The sequence below is a fragment of the Mastomys coucha genome, unplaced genomic scaffold, assembly GCF_008632895.1.
Source record: "Mastomys coucha isolate ucsf_1 unplaced genomic scaffold, UCSF_Mcou_1 pScaffold13, whole genome shotgun sequence".
NCBI lineage: Eukaryota > Metazoa > Chordata > Mammalia > Rodentia > Muridae > Mastomys > Mastomys coucha.
The window spans coordinates 41,151,124-41,166,824 of NW_022196895.1; the positions used below are offsets into that span (position 1 = coordinate 41,151,124).

The 15,701-nt window shown below is 44.2% G+C and overlaps 1 protein-coding gene across 1 annotated transcript in view; it reads left to right on the top strand.

Moving 5' to 3' along the window:
• The first annotated feature begins 3,740 nt into the window (after positions 1–3,740).
• Positions 3,741–15,701, top strand: part of Kcnn2 (potassium calcium-activated channel subfamily N member 2) — a 405,119-nt gene continuing 393,158 nt past the window's right edge. Inside the window, exon 1 of the mRNA XM_031365618.1 lies at positions 3,741–4,292. The gene's annotated coding sequence lies outside the window, so the exon portion shown is untranslated. The remainder of the gene's footprint in view (positions 4,293–15,701) is intronic.

The following is a 15,701-nucleotide window of genomic DNA, read 5'->3' on the forward strand; positions in this document are numbered from 1 at the left end:
GAGTACAGAGTCTTCCAGAAGCCAAGACAACAAGGGATGGTAAGGGACTGAGAAGACAAGAGATGGGCAGAGACATGAGACTACAGGAGTTGAGGAGTTAGAAAGAGATGGGGGAAGGAGCCGATGAGCCCTGGTTGCTGCAAGAGTTTGAAAGCATCTTCAGAGCTAAAAGTCCTGACACCCAAACTTGAGAGGTATAAATGCTGCCCACTGACACCGTAAGTTCAGGGCTGCAAGTGGACATAGAGCTTTAAGCCTTCAACTCTGAAAGCTTGTAATCATAATCCTCTAGTGCTTAAGATTTAGAGCCATAAGACTCCGGATTTGAAGGCCTAGTATGTGAGCTTCTAGAACTAGGGATATTAGTGTCAAGTGAAGTGCTCCTTTTGTCTGTCCATGGTTTCTATCTGGTTAGAGTAAAAGAACCTCCTGTCAACTACTCATGACATGTGGAGCCTCTTAGCTTGAGTGGAAGGGCTACATCATATGCTTAGTTCAGTTCCCCCCAACCCCCACCCCCTGCTCTGGTTGAAAAGCTCACATCCTCACATTCAAATTGGTTTCTTTAGTGATCATACTTTGTTCTATGCAGTAAGGTAGAAAGGTGAGAAAGTGGGAACGTGTGTACACCGTATTGTTTTGTTGAAAGTTACAAAAAAAGCAGATGCACCAGAGTGAAGCTGATTAAGTGATTTATCTTAGGGATTTTTGAGTTTCCGTAACTGTGGACACTAGTTCAACCACTGTCTTAGAATCCTGAGTGTTACTAGGTCCCTGGGGCTAGCCTCGAGGCGGCGAGACTTCGGGCAGTGAGTAGCTGGGTAGAGTGAGGAATAATGCCACTTTTTAAATATTTCCCGCAACAACTTTGAACATTCCACGGGTGCCTTATCATCAAAGCTGACCTGGCTCTGGGAATTACAGCCTTAGCCATGGCCGTTTCAATCCATTTGTAGCAGAAGTTTTGCTATTATAAGCCTCAGCGAATCCTAGTTGGTCATGAAAGCATTTCCACGCAGAGGAACCGTGTGCTCTGGTCACCTGCTGTGACTGTTAAGGACAAGGCTGTGACTGGTGACTGTTAAGGACATGGCTGAGACTGGTGCAAGCACAAACCTTCATTTGCATGTCAGAAGTGCTGTGATTAGTCCAAACACTTCATTGGCTCTGTACAAAGCCTTCACAGGCAGGCCTAGGCAGGGAGGCTTCTGGAGTTTTATCAACAGGACACTTTGTTGTAGAGATCCTTAAAGCATAGCTGTACATCTATGCCTGGCTACAGTCTAAAAAAAATCAGGGGTTCTCTTCTCAGGAAGTGAAGAAAAGAGGCATTTGTTCCTACTCTCCCCTGTTTAAGTTTTTAGAAATAAGAGGCCACAGGAACCAACGCTGTGCTTTGTGTTTTCAATTAAATAGAAAAAAATTCTTCATAATATGCTTTGGAAATCTTCATAGAGTGGCCTCAGGTTTAAAGAAGTGTCCATACCTCCAAGTGTTTTCCTCAGGACAGCCTTGGGCCACTGCAAGTAGAGGAGTCTCTAAATGGCATCAGTATAGTGTGTGGCTTAGTAGAATTTTTTAAAGGCCTTTGGGTGAGCTGTTTTTTTTTTTTTCCCGTGGAAGAAAAGAACGCAGGATAATGACCACGGGCAATATCTTTACACACATAGATGCCTTTTGGGAACCTGGTTGGGCATAGTGAAATAGCTAATTTATAGCTTGGGTTTGCATAGGCAAAACAGATTTTATTGAAAAGGTCCTTCGTACCAATTCATCCACATCAACTCTAACTCATATTTGGGTGGCCATAATATTTCATGTCTGTTGAGCTTTAAGTCTCTGGTCCAAGCAGTGCATACAGATACCTACGTTTAATCTCCTAAGAACTCCATGGAGTATCTACTATTACTGTTATTTACACATGACAAATGAGAACTGAAGCACAGAGGGTAAAGCAAGTTGACACCTCCTTATAAGCATCTAGGATGAACAGGAGCAGCAGAGTCCTTCTCTAGCATCTTCCTGACGCATCCTGGAACCCAGCTGGCAACCCTTTCACAGACAAGGTGCTTTGTATGCTCTCTTCACTAGGGTGTGGGAAAACATACCCGGTGAAAACACTGTGAAAGGGAACTGAATCCAAAGGGACTTATACCTAGTCCATAATTTAATGAGGTAAAATTCATCATACCCTGCCATGAAGGTTCACTCTGATTAAGTGCAGTTAAATAAAGAATAAACTTTTAACTACACCGAAGTTGTCTCTGAAAGAAAACTCGACAGACAGGAAGGAAGAGGACCTGGAAGGAGGGTCAAAGGTCACAGGCTTGGTACTCTCCACCCCTTGGTCTACCAGGCTGCTGCTCCTTTGGTGGTTGTCCAGCCTCATCTATTTTTCCCAAGGTGGTGGTCCCTTTCTGGTAAGGCACAAGCCATTTCCTGATCATCTGCAGCTTGGGGAGGGTGGGGGTAGCAAGGCCTTTCCATATCAAAGATACTATGTATTTTCAGGAAGCAGTGATTGCAAAAAGGAGCTTGGGAATAAAGGGTCATTTTAGAATGGTCTAGACTAGTAGTCTGCTCTAGTTTATACTGAGCATAAGAAATCAGGCAGAAGAATAGCCCGTCCTCTCTATCCTTATGGTCTACTGGAGCTGAGGATCCACAGGAGACACCAGAATTGGAGCCTGCTGGTGTTTTGGTTTGCCACAGGCATCACCTGGCTAGGCAAGCGAAGAAGTCTGCAGCCCTCAGCAGGCAGTCAGAAGACAGAGGAGACGCTATTTTTCAGCGCTCTGCATACCTTTTATTGTGCATGACTATGAGGCCGATAACAAAGGGGGATCCCACACCTCACAGTAATGTGTTACCTACTTGCTTTCTTAAATTGCTGCAAACGCGCGCTCTTCGGATCCCAGTTCTCTCTGTCTCTCTGTCTCTCTGTCTCTCTGTCTCTGTCTCTCTTGCCTCTCTGTTTCTCTGTCTCTCTCTCTCTCAAGTGTGTGTGAGAGACAGAGAGACAAAGAGACAGAGAGAGACAGACAGACAGAGAGAGACAGAATAATTCTAACCTGAAATATACATGGTAGCCAGACTGAACAGCGACAATCAAGAGACATCTTTGCCATTCAGAGAATTTATGAAAATTCCATGCTTCTGGGAGGCTCTCAAACTCCACACGCCCTAGCGGGTGAGCTCCCTGCAGCAGCTGGAAGCCGATCTATAAATAGCATGGGGCGGGAAGCGCCCCAGGAGCTCTGCGGGCGGGTGATCCCCGGCTCTCCCCAGAGCGGGCGCACGCTCTCTGCCTGGGAAAGCCTGCAGGAAGGCTGCACGGTGTTAACCCCTATGGCGCCGCGCGCTCGCTGCGGGCCAAGAGTGGGAAAAACTCCGCATCATTGTTTGCTTTCTCACTCTAAGTCACGGTGAACACATCTGCAATTAGGTCCTAATTTCTCCCTTCCCCACACGCAAAGAGCATGAAATTTGTCCTGGGTCCTTTATTTTTTTGAGACGCTTCAATCCAAACCTTAAAATCAAAATCATTCCCAAATTTGGTCTTGGGCATGATGCCTCTAGCACAGGATTCCCTCCTCTGTGCTTTAGGCTGTTTGCGAACAATTGTTTTTTTTCCGGGAGGGAAGTGCCAAACAGAGGCTAGACGTATATGCTTGCCTCTCTGTGTGTGTGTGTGTGTGTGTGTGTGTGTGTGTGTGTGTGTGTGTGCGCGCGCGCTTGTCAGTGCGCGCACCCGCTTTTATTTTTGGCGCACGCACACCCCTTGGTAGCCTCAAGGTCGGCGACAACCCTGATCAGTCGGGGTCCCCCCGCCCACCAGTGCTCTCCCGCCTGCCAAGGACGCGGGAAGGAGGAAGTCCCCCAGTGGTGGCGGGGCATCTTGGGGAGCCCTGCAGTTTCAGCACTGCCGAACTGGAGCGGGGACAAGCAGAAGCCTGTCCCCAAAGGTGTGGACTTGCACCTTCACCAGTGGGCAGCCGGGGCCTGGCTGGTCCCAGCCGCGCCCCCGACTCGCTGCCCACCTCCAGGGGCTCCTTGCAGCTCCTTGGCTCTCTCGGCTAGCTGTCAGGGAATTCGGCTCTGAGAAGCAGCTGGTCCTGCCCAGGATCCCTGGTCCATTTCAAATGGAAACAGTTCCTCCTGAGGAATCGGCTGGGAATCTCAGTGGAAATGCACTGGGGCTGGGCCCCCAGGCGTGTTTAACCAAGGCCAAGCTTACCGCTTTGAGGCAAGGGATGCTTCAAATGGAGCGGGATTCCTGGTTACTGACTGAGGTAAGCCCTCAACTGAGATGACATTGACTGGGGACTACAGTTCTAATGGGGTCAGCCTCCCAAGGTTTCCCTCCCCTGCCTGACCCAGGCCTCTGGTCATCCATAGTCTTTTCCTATACCGATTTACCTAACATCTTCATTTCTATGTGAAAGTATTCCCCTGTGTGGGTAGAGGCGGGATTTCCTCTGGCTCCAATTTCAGCATCTTACTGTTTACATCAGTTTCATGACTGACCTGAAGTACCCCCTCCTCTTGCCCTTCCACCTTTCTCCCTTGTTTTGTTTCTCTGCTCCTCTCTCTCCTTGTCTTATATGCCCTCACCAATTGTCTTTCTAACTTAGCTGTCTTCTCTTTGAAAATATGAGTCGGACTAATAAGAAGGAGGGAAGAGTGTCGTGATTTTGTGTGTGATGCAATGTTGGGAGTAAGGCGGGAGGGGGTGGCTCGTGAGATACCCACTCTTTATAAACCTGAACACCTACTCTGCTTGCTTTCTTGACAGGATGATTTTCTTGACAATAAATTGCATCCCTATGCTTATCTATCTCCTTTGCTTGACTATGAGAGCCAGAATCAGCAAGACTAAGTAGATGCTAACATGAGGGGAAGTAGGTACTGGTGAGACCCACACTCAAGCCAAGGAAAGGTAATGGCAATGCTAAACCTTTCTTGATAATAACTACATTTATCAAGCACTGGCTGTACTTGCATTATTCTAAGAACGTTATGTGTGTTAAAGCTTCCAGGATATCACACAAAGCACTTCTTTTTACAGTTGAAGCGACTCAGGAATAGATGTGTTAAGTCACTTGATCAGAGTAAATGGAGAAGCTGAGATTGAAACTCAGTGCATCTGATTCTAGAGCAATGCTCTTTTTGTACATTCTTAGTATATCACATGACTCTGTCCCTCACATACTCATGTGCTCGTGCTGTGCTAGATGCAGTTCTTAGCCACCAGAGGTAGATGAACGAACAAAGCAGCCAGGATTTTCATATTCTATTTGAGGGAGACATGGTAATCAGTGGACAAGCTAGATGACCCCAGGTCATGACAGAGATCCATAAAGAAAACAGAACAGGGCAATGTACAAAAAGTTGCTCTGTGGTCTGGGCTGAGGTACAGCCTGGATGCTCGAGTGTTTTCCTAGAACACACAAGGCCAAGGTTTCACCCTTTATATCCTGTAGTCCCAGCACTTGAGTGAGAAAGGCAGGAGGTTCGCAAATTCATGGTCAAGTCAGCCTGGGATACATAAGACCTTATCTCCGGAAACAAAAATGACATGAGCAACAAAAAAAAAAGCAAACTAAAAGTTATCCCCACATGGAGAATAGTGAGAGAAAACCTGGAGAATTTAGAATGCAAATCCATAAATGTAAGAACTGATCGAAATTACCTCTAACAGGCACACGAGCAAAACTGAAGGCCACACAGAAGTTCCCCAGATCAAAAATATTAAGACACGGAAAAGAATATGCGGGCCCACAGGATCTTCATATCTCACTGCCAGGAGATACGACTTTGGAAGCCAGTAGGGAATCATTCTATGTAGATCATTTGCCATATCTGTGATCCAACTGTGAGCAAATGTGCACATTTTCAGTAGGAGACATGCATACAGACATACACGATGGTCTGGTTTCCAGTAAACCCAACCACAGAAGGAGCCTCAGTACCTGTTGCTAGGGAGTGGGTAGAGTGGCATGGTGTAGCACATGGGGGAATATCATACAGCCACCAAAACCAAATAGGCTGCTGGGGAGGGGGCTTAGTGGTGAAGTGGCTGTTTTGAAAGCATAAGGACCTGCATGTGAATCTAGCTCCTGTGTAAAAGACACCAGGCATAACCATGCACACCTGTAATCCTAGCACTGAGGAAGCATTGGGTGAGAAGTCTGGGAGTTTGCTGTCCAACCAACCTGTCAATGTAAATTGGCTGCTGAAAAGACTTTGTCTCAGGAAGAAAGGTGGAGAAAGATTGAGGAATACACTTGAGGTCCACTTCTGGCCTCTATGTTCATACATATGCACTCCAACCCCATACATGTGAAAACACACACACATATACGTACACAAACATTTTTAAAAGGTAAACTAAATGACTTGCAACAACAATATTATTGTTTATTTTAATTTTGATTCACTTTGTATTGCCCTCTCCCAGTTATTCCCTCCCATAACCCTTTCCCCTTCTCCTCTGAGTAGGTGGGGACCCCTGGGAATCCCTCCACCTTGGTACATCAATTATCTGTGGGGTTAGGCACATCCTTTCCCACTGATGCCAGACAAAGCAGCCCAGCTAGAACATATCCCACATATAGACAGCAGCTTTTGGGATAGCCCCCACTCCAGTTGTTCAGGACACACATGAAGACCAAGGTGCATATCTGCTGCATATGTGCAGGGATGCCTAGGTCCAGCCCGTGGTGTATACTTGTTGGGTGGTGATTCAGTCACTAAGAGCCACCAAGGGTCCTGGTTAGTTGATTCTGTTGTTCTTTCTATTATTAATGATGTAGTATTATTATAGATGATGTAATATTATTACTAATGATGTAATAATCTTAAGTGAAACATTGAGCGTGAAGACCACAGTAGCATGAGTTTTAAAATTACATTAAAAACAACTAAGATTAAAAGCCTAACTATTTAAGGATATACAAAGACAAAGTGACACAGGAAACCAAGAGAAATGTGACCATGAAATTTGTGATTATGGCTCCCTTAGATGGAAGAAATAAGGGAGCATTATGGTTGGTTACACACAAGTGAGTGGTTCAGAGCTGAGTTTCTGCAGGAGGGGCAGGTGGACTTACTATAGCACTAAAAGCAAGTTGGCATTAACAAAGTACGACAGGCCATATGCATGGAAAATAATGAAAGTATGAGATGAGCCAGGCACTGAGATCAACTCTGTGTATACGCAGGGCTGAAGAGAGTAGGCACTGGAGGCAGACAAGCAGAGAACTCCAGTTAGTGCAAGGGAGCTGGGCATTTCTATGGAAGAGCAAGGCAGCCAGAGCTAGGGCAGGCTGGTAGATCCCAGGAGTGAACCAGGACCAAATCATGCATGGCTACGTAGCATAGGGGGAATAACAGACGGATTGTGAACTGTGAAGTATGACAGTTGAAGCAGTTGACGATTGTAGGGGACCATTTTGGGTTCCCTGCAAAGAATGGGCAAATGATGGAGAATATGGGAAGGCCCCTGCAGTAGTGGAGGAGAGAAAATGGCAGCAGGATTATGAGTTTCTGCAGCTTATTTGCTGCCCAAGGCACTCAGCTTGAGGAAGGGTCAAGTCACTGAAATCTAGCTCATCTCCTCCTGCCAGCAAGTGTCTAGGTGCTAGGCAGGGATGGATGAATCCATCTTTCAAATTGCAGAGGGCTCTTTGGCCCCAGGTAACCTCATGGTGACTCAGGGAGGTAAAAATAGACTTGAAGAGAAATGAATATACTTCTCAGATCTTAGAGTTCATATGACTAGGTATTTGGGTTGAAAAAAAAAAAGACAGGAAAATAATTCGAGAAAATTTCTGGAGTTTCTCTTTTCTTCTTCCTGGTGTTTAACTGCAGGCGTGTTGACTGTGTTTGCAGAGGAGCAGGGCTGTTTTATATTCAGAAGGGAAGCCTTATTTCACACATATTAACTTAAAAATGGAAACGCGAACCTCAGATAGAGCATTGGGCACCATAGAAAGGGCCAGGAACAATTTAGGACAAGGGACATAACCATGGCAGCTCAAGGTCATGCTGCATTGTGATAGGTCACAGTTGTCAGTGTGCACATGAAATTCTTTAAACAGAGAAATTCTACTTTCTTTTCTTTTTCCCCTAACAAAGTAAACAGGAGAACAGTGTGTCAATAAATATTTGGCTGACAGAAAAGGCTGTATAAGCAGTGGGGTGGCGGAAATGTCCTAAGGTCCTGCCTTACTCTTGTCTGAAGGCTGAGGACAGACAGGGTACAGGCAGAATCAAGTCCAATGGTGGAGGCAGCTCATTAGTAGGATGCAAACTGTGGATCCTGGGATTGGCACAGGAGTGCCCAGAGGCATCGAAATCAGTCAGAATTCACAGGGACCACATGATGAAGAGATAGAGTAACCAGGAGAGTCCTGAGTGTTGAAGAAGAAGAAGACGTGAGTACTGAGGTAGAAATGAGGACTCAGATCAGACTACAGTAGAGCCCCTGGATGAAGGAAAGCATAATCATCAAGAAAAATACAAGGCAGAGAGATGCCTGGCTGATCAATGGATCCAGCATGCTTAGTACTGTTTGAGCCTCAGGGCTTCCTTTAAAGGCCACTGTAACTGCAGGCATCTGTGATAGACTCCTGGCAACCATCTGAGGGACAGGCCTCGAATCACCACAGTAGCCTCAGCTGTGTGTTGTCTTTTGTGACATCTTCAGAAAATGGTTGCTGAGGTCTTCTCACAGGAGCTATCTCGGGTCCACTCTGGCAGGCCTGTTATGAAGCACTTGATTGCAAATACGTTTTCAATGCCTTCTAGGTGCCCTCTCCATGCTAGGACTGAGGGGCTGCCTGATCAGCTAAGCTCTGGCCCATATACCCTTTCACATTGCCACATTCCATCAACTTGCTGACATCCAATCCTTAGTAAAACTTGTCTCATTGCAATTAATCCCTCACTTTTTCCTTTAAATGAATGTCAGGTTCTTTATTCACTGCTGCCTACCACAATGCTACGCATATGAAATGTGGGCAATAATGGTGAAAGAAAGAAACAAAGGAGGAGAGGTGAGCAGAAGACCGTGAGATAGGTTGATGTTGCTAGCACTGATGAGAGACAGGCCCATGTATCTTTCTTTCTGCAGAGAGCTGAGGGCAACCTGTGCGTTCTTCCTCAAGAATGCAAATGGGAGTCAACCAGCAGTTCTGGTTCCACATCTAGCCTGATTGGGTCGAATAAAGTGTGGAAAATAGCAAAGCTTCTAGTGTAGTACCGATTCTATTTTTAACTATGATGATATGGAAGTGAGATTGTGGTTCCCAGCATATCAGAAGAACACCATGATGCTCCGCTATGAGCCACTTTCAAGGCAATTTTGTTTGTCAGTGCCTCTTTTGATGGCCAACCTCAAGGAATGTTTCTTCTGAGAACTTGAGCTCTTTTCTCATGCAGCCAGAGTTCTAGGAGTGGGGTAGTAGCCAGAATTGACAGATGGGGAATAATCCTGAGTACATGGGTGTTTGCTGTTCAGTTTTACACACTATGCCACGTGGTAGTCCACTGTCAGCAGGGAGTCTGAGAAGCAGAAAGGATTCAGAATATATTCATTCAACATTACAGAAACAGTCATTAGATAGTTGTATAAGCAAAGATTGAGTGATGCCCATGGCCCAGTCTCTCTGTTCAAGGTATTCGAAGTCCAGTAGAGGGCAGATAGACAACTGTACCAAAACATTCAAGGAGTCACTGTATGGCAAGTCCCTGACTCCATGATACAAGCATCTCACTTGCTGGGAAGACTGATGGGCACAAGGTCATCGTGATGGTCCCTTGTATTTACAAGTGAGTTTACAGTGTGCAAATCATGTTCACTTTCAATTATTTCATTCATATTTATAGCTTTCCAATACATAGGCTGCTCTTCCTGTTTTATGAATGAAATTTAACTTTACTGAGCAAAGGTATTTCTTGCAGGGCACTGCCATGGTCTGTCTTTCCAGCTTCTTTCTCACACTGATTTGTTAAAGGGTGTCTAGACAGCAATACTTGTGGGACGGGGTTTAGTTTAGAGCCTTCTGTGACTTGTTAGAGTTATGGCTATGTTGAATTTTCTCTGTTTGGACCTTTGTTCCCCATGTTCTTCCCACTGGTAACATGTTTGTTCTAGGAGGGTGTGTAGTACCATCTTTCTTTTGGCTAGAGGTCAAACCCAGGTGGAGGCATGATGGTTTGTTTCTAAGTGTGTGTCGCATCAGTAGACACTAATATCACTCAATTTGATAAAGCTTGTCCATCCAGGTAGAGAGAAGGATAGAAATCACTTCTTTTTAAATGGATTATTTGTACATTCTTTAATTTCATAGTATTATCTATGAAATATTTATGTCTTCTCCTATAGAATGCATCATTGATTAGACTTGCCCGTTGCTTATTTGCATACAACATGAAATTTCTGTAGTGTTTTAAAAGGTAGCCAGTGAAAGTGAACCTCAGACTTATCATGACTCTGTAACACAGGAAAATGAGCTTGTGTGTCTCAGATGTACTGTTAGATTTTCAGCTACGTGGAAGATCGTGTAGTAAGTGTTCTTGCTACCTGAGGACTCTATGGGTATGGAAGGACAGATGGAGGGGAAAAGGTTGAATTACCTCATTATCTCCTACCAGCTCTACAGTGCAGCTGAAGCCTGAGCAAGCTGCAGCAGGCTAGCTGGGGACTAAACCATAGTCAGTTTGACAGCATTCTGTTATGGAGAGACAGACCTGGTTAACTGACAAATTCATTCTATTTTATTTTAATTAATTATTTTTTGAAGGAGAGGTTTGTGAAAAGAGCCATAGTTTATCAGAGGTGGGTTTTGAGTAGGGGATTTTCATTTCCATTTGCTTCACCCTGCCAGGATTAAGTTATAGGTTCATTGACTGGAGAAGAAACCATACTAAATTGTTTGTTCAATAAGCAAGAGGATTAATTGTAATGAGTAAAATGTCTGAACTATGCTGTATAGGAGTGTTCTAAAAAATACATTTTTTTTTCCGAATATGGTGGTTGGCCTCCTTTGCTTTCAGTTGCTGCTGAGGCAAAACATCATGACATAAAAAGTCATAGTCCATCATCAGGGACTGCAGGGTAGGAACTTGAGGAAGGAACATGGAGGTAGGAACTAAAGTAGAGAGCATCTACCTTGCACTCCACGGCTTGCTCAGCCTATTTTCTTGTACAACCCAAGTCTACCTGCCTAGGTATTACATAACCCAAGTGAGCTGGGCTCTGGCATATTAAACACCCATCAAGGCAGTCTTCCATAGGTGTGTCACAGGCTAATCTGATGGAGGTCATTTATCAATTGGTGTTCTTTCTTCTCGAATGTCTCTAGTTTGCATAAAGTTGACAAAAACAAACAAATGCAATGATGTAATCACAGCATTCAGGAGACTCCTGTAGGAATATCTCAAATCTGAGGCTATCCTGGGCTACATAGTTAGATTTTAGTTAAATGGGAAATATATTATCAAGAATATTTTGTTTTAATATTTTCTTTCATGTATAGATTAGGCTCACATGAATTTATTAATAGACATCCAATAATAAGCAGGCAAATTCTTTAAAAACTTAGCTTGCTTTTTGTCATTTAAAAATTTTGAAAATTTATTTTGACTTTCACAATAAACATTTTGATCTTAAGGCAGCTAAAATAATAGGGTATTAATTTTCTTTATGGAACTCTTTATTGCTCTGAAGTAACTTTTCCCAAAGTCTGGTGGTTTAAATAGGTTGGCCCCCATAGCTTCCTATGTTTGAATGCTTTGCCCAGTGGCACTATTAGGAATGGGTGGCTTTGCTGGGGTAGGTGTGGCCTTACTGGAGGTAGCTTGTCCTGGTGGGAATGGGCTTTGAGGTCTCTTTCTATGCTTAGGCTCTCAGTGTGGAATCAGTTTCCTCCTGGCTACCTGCAGAAGACAGTCTCCTCCAGCCTGCCTTCAGCTCAAGATGTAGAACTCTTGGCTCCTCCAACATCAAGTCTGCCTGGCCGCTACCTCACTTCCCAATATAATGATAATGGACTAAACATCTGAAAAGTATAGGCCTGCCCCAATTAAATGTTTGTCTTTATAAGAGTTGCCTTGGCCATGGTGTCTTTTCACAGTAGTGAAACACCAAGACACCAAGCTACTCCAAATAAGTATAATTTTTAAATCATTGAGTCCTTAATGGCTTTTACTGTTAATTCATCATGACAACTAAGTCATGTACAAGGCTTGATTCTATACCTTGAGTATTGACAGTTTTGAGGTATTCTGGAATATTGGCCTTCCTCCCTGAAGATTTCTGCACTTAAGCTCTTTCTTTATCCATACTCCAGTTTGTTCTGTGGACCTAAACCTTTTTCTCCAGCCTCTGCGGTAAATGATTGACAAAAATGAAGGCCAGAATAATGATCAGTATATAAGTCTCTGAGCTGCCGGCTGCTCTTTTTCAAAATGTCTCTGGCTAAAGTTAGCATTGATTGACTCTTCCCATCATCTGGTTTATATCTCTGTTGCTAAACAGAAACCTGATTTTAGCCTGTGAAGGATTGGGAAAACAGGGAAAGGAAAGCAAGGCGGGCATGCTCCAAGTCAGGCTTCTCAAAACCAGATTCCAGAGCATTGTTCTCAGAGGTACTGGTCCAGTGTCCAGGAGAAAACCCCACATTTCCATTTCTTAAAAGCTTTGAGCTGATACTGATGCTGCGAGTCCATGGACCCAGTTTTACCACTCTGGCTTACATGATGCTTAAGGAGACACTTAAGACACTCGCAGTGATGATGAGCTGTATTTCAGAAAGCAGACTCTGCAGCACATGGGCGGGTCCAGCAGAAGGAGAAGCCACTCGTCTTGGTTTGACCCTTGCTATCCTGGATTCGGCATTGAAATTCTTATATTCCTAGAATCCCCTGCTTTCTGATAGACTGAAACATTGGCCTCCCTATGAGGTTTACGAAACAAGCCTAGGATGGGAACTTTAAAGTGCTTAAGTGTGTGTATTTAGCCTAAACTTTAGACCCAGAGTGCTTTAAACTATGCCGTTGTCACTATAAAGTGATAGATGTCTGGCTGAGGTGTTGCTATGGGCAGCCCTTGTCCTCTCCAAATCTCTTCCCTGAATGTTATGGGAGATAAAGGTTTACAAACATGTCCACATATTGGAATGACCTGGGGAGCTTGCTGTAGAGAGAAATGCTTTCAAGCCAACACCAGAGGTTCAGAATTTTGTAGGTAAATTTAGAAACCTTTGTGGCAAAGAGTCTTTGAAAACAGCAGCCACTGGTGTCTGTAAGACAACATTCTGCCTCTTGATGGAGAACTACCCTCTGGATCTTCGTCTTTTTTTAATCACATCATGGTTGTGACTTTATTTCAACAGCATGAAGGAGTTACATGACATAGAGGCTTGGAATTCAGTCTGCTGGTCCTAAGTTCTTAGTGCTATGGGGCTCAAGCTTGCCTTGTGAAGAGCCATACATGGAATTACAGCAGTTGCTAGAAAGGCCTTCTTGAATCTGTTCAGAACAGAGCTACCTTTGGCACAGTGAGCAGCTCCAGGAGACAGGCTTCCAGAACCCCAGGAGTCATGCATACTCCCTGAACTTCAGTCACTGCCTTATTCTATTTAGCTTTATACTTGTTACAGAACAATGTGAGGCTGAAATGCAAGTACATTCCTTGACTCTCTTGGCAGTCACAATACAACGATTGTTTTGAATGACCATGTGAAAAGGAAGAACATTTTGTTTGTCATCTTTACCTTAAAGGAAAAAGGAAAATAAGCCCCAGGTGGCTTACATCTCAGAAAGATAAGATTATCCATTATTTTTCTTAGTATAATTATTAATGAAAGCAAGCAAGGATGTCTGTCAACAATGCCATCTCTAGAGAACAGAACATAAGGCAGTGGTTCTCAACCTGTGGGTTATGACTCCTTTGAGATTGAATATCAGATATCTACATTATGATTCATAAAAGTAGCAAAATTATAGTTACAAGTAGAAAAGAATTAATTTTATGGTTGGGGTCACCACAACATGAAGAACTGTATTATACAGTCGCAGCATTAGGAAGGTTGAGAACCACTGGCATAAGAAACCACAAGAAACTCAAGAAGGAAGACCAAAGTATGGATACTTTGATCCTTCATAGAAGGGGGAACAAAATACCCATGGAAGGAGTTGCAGAGACAAACTATGGAACAGAGACTGAAAGAAGGACAATCCAGAGATTGCCCCATATTGGGATCCTTTCCATATACAGTCACCAAACCCGGACACTATTGTGGATGCCGGCAAGTGCTGGCTGACAGGAGCCTGATATAGCTGTATTCTGTGAGGCTCTGATAGTACCTGACTAATACAGAAGTAGAGGCTCACAGCCATCCATTGGGGATCCACAGGGTCCCCAATGAAGGAGCTAGAGAAAGGACCCAATGAGCAGAAGGGGTTTGCAGACCCATAGGAGGAACAACAAGATGAACTAACCAGTACCCCCAGAGTTCCCAGGGACTAAACCACCAATCAAAGTGTACACATGATGGGACTCATGGCTCCAGCTGCCTATGTAGCAGAGGATGGTCTAGTTGGTCATCAATGGGAGGAGAGACCCTTGGTCCTGTGAAGGCTCTATACCCCAATGTAGGGGAAGGCCAGGGCCAGGAAATGGGAGAGGGTGGGTTAGTTAGTTGGGGGAACGGGAATGGAATAAGGTTTTTTTTTTTTCAGAGGGGAAACTAGGAGAGGGGATAACATTTGAAATGTAAATAATAAAATATCTAATAAAAAAGAATTTGAGCACAAAAAAGATGATAATCAAGGTGCTAGTAATTTCTTCTTGATGAACTTTGACCCCAAGAAAGTGAAATCTGTCCACCTCTGCCTTCTCAGTGGCTCCTTGGGAATCCAGGCATAATGATAGAAGCTCAAGAGTAGAGAGGCATCTGTGAGGAGATGAAGTGCCCACTAGGACAGACAGAAAGGAGGACATTAAGGGAAACAAGAAAATGAATGATGGCTTCTGTCTTCTTCACTCAATTATTTTTGCTTCCTGGCCTGCCATTCCCCTACACTGGGGAATAGAGCCTTCACAGGACCAAGGGCCTCTCCTCCTATTGATGGCCGACAAGGTCATTCTCTGCTACATATGCAGCTGAAGCCATGAGTCCCACCATGTGTACTCTTTGGTTGATGATTTAGTCCCTGGGAGCTCTGGGGGTACTAGTTAGTTCATATTGTTGTTCCTCCTATGGGGTTGCAGACTCATTCAGCTCCTTGGGTCCTTTCTCTGGCTCCTCTATTGGGGACCCTGTGCTCAGTCCAATGATTGGCTGTGAGCATCCATCTCTGTTTTTTTTCAGGCATTGGTAGAGCCTTTCAAGAGACAGCTGTAACAGGCTTCTGTCAGCAAGCACTTGTAGGCATTAACAATATGAAATTCGTAGGCAAATGGATGGAACTAGAAAATACCATTTTGTGTGAGGTAATCCAATCACAAAAGAACACACGTGGTATGTACTCACTGATAAATGAGCCCAGAAGCTTTGAATACCTAAGATACAATTCACAAACCACATGAATCTCAAGAAGAAGGAAGACCAAAGTGTGGCTACTTCAGTCCTTCTTAGAAGGGGTAACAAAATACCCATGGAAGGAGTTACAGAGCCAAAGTGTGAAACAGA